Source organism: Populus euphratica, unplaced genomic scaffold (assembly GCF_000495115.2).
Source record: "Populus euphratica unplaced genomic scaffold, PopEup_1.0 scaffold50.1, whole genome shotgun sequence".
Classification (NCBI taxonomy): Eukaryota; Viridiplantae; Streptophyta; class Magnoliopsida; order Malpighiales; family Salicaceae; genus Populus; species Populus euphratica.
This window is the reverse complement of record NW_011499870.1, coordinates 1793031-1794887: the sequence shown is the minus strand read 5'-3', so window position 1 is coordinate 1794887 and position 1857 is coordinate 1793031.

Sequence of the window (1857 nt, the reverse complement as noted above, 5' to 3'; positions counted from 1 at the left end):
TCATTGTTTAATCCTTACATTAATATTCCATCTCAAAGTTCTCATCATCTTCTTTTTCTCCTCATTCTTTTTCTTTATTACTACTACTACTACTATTATTGTTGTTATTACTATTATTATTATCGTTGTTGTTATTGTTATTTTTGTTGTATTATTGTTATTTATAATTTGTACAATTAACCTCCATGTGGTTCAACCCCGGTCTTGCCGGATTAGTTATTACTTCGACACTCCTACACTTGGGAGAAGACATCAATCTTTTAGTCGTGTCAATGGTGGAAGGCTCAAAGGTATACTTAAAGTGAAAAAGGTAGGGCTATAGAGTGCATTAGCTAAGATGGTTAAGGGCTTAACAGCCCACTCAAAAAAAGATGATGATAAGACATCAATCTGTCAGGGATGAAAGTAATGCATGATGATTAATATGCATGTATACTTACCTGAGATATGTAGGTCCCCTTTTCTTCATGGAATTTTTCTTTTCTTAAAAGTTCGAGTCTCTGATAGTAAGCTTTGATAGCTCTTCTACTCTTGCTTACTCGAGTCATATCTTGTGATCTTGACCTTTAAGAAGGATCGGCATACTTGTTTGGTCACAAACCTTTATCTGAAGGGTTGCCAGCTCTACACTATATCTCATGTTTTCTTAGAAGGGGAATCATGGAGTCAGCCTTATGTGTTTTGCTGGATTACCCCCCAATTTGATCATGTCTCCAAGTGTTTAATTTGGGTTTTCCTTAGGGATAAGGCTATGTGGAAGAAGATCCAGTTATTTACAAAGGGTTGTTTTCAAGAAGAATTTTTTGAATTTCAAAGCTATTCCGGAAAATCATTTTGATGTTTGTTCAAAACAAACTTGTTCTAAAAAATTCAAGCAATTCTTATGGATAAGTTTGCATAAGTGTTGAAAAATTTTGTTTTGTTTTTGGTGAAGTGTTTGATCAAAAGGGTTCAAGCTTCAATTTAAGGGTTTCAAAGAACCAATTTATAAAGCATTCATTTTGCTCGCATTAATAATGACTTGTTTCATATGGGAAAGCATAGTCTACCGATCCAAATTGCCTGCCTTTGATCATTCATTTTGCTCACATTAATAATGACTTGTTTCACATGGGAAAGCATAGTCTACCGATCCAGATTGTCTGCCTTTGATCAAAAAGGGCTTAATTAGGCACGTAATGTAGGATTTGGCTCTTGGTTATGAAGAAAATGATATTTATAGGCTCAAAAGGTGTTTAAAAGATTTTAAAACTAAGGATCACTAGTGTTTATGTCCCAAATTCTTTTTTATTAGTTTATGAATTTTTGAACCATGGAATTGATTTGCAAAATAGTCCACGGTGATGATTAGTACTTAAAAGTGCATTTTTATTAAGATTTTATATCATCATTTTGCACTTGAAGTATCAATAAGTCCTTAATTAAAGCATGTTTTATAATAACAAATCTAATAATATAAGATACCTTTAATTTATAATAAATGTTCATTTTAAATGTAGGCCTATCATATAAATGAAAGGATTGATTGATGAATTTAAGAACTAAAATTGAAAGGACAAAGAGATGGCCAAACTTAGAAAAGAGATGTTGGTGCAATCCAAACCAGAATACTGTTCGGTAATTAGGTCATATCTGGAGCTGTAGATCTCAAATTTAGGTCTACTTTATATGGATGGAACGGTAAGACATAGGCCTACAACTTTCATATGGAGCCTGTGATTTAAAAAGGTCATTTTCAAGTCCAAATTGTAGCAAAAACAAAGAAGTTTGAATTTGTCCTACAACCTGCGCACTGTTCAACGTTTGGCCTATATCTGGAGTTCTAGAAGTCCAAATGAGCTGAAAGTTTTACACAAG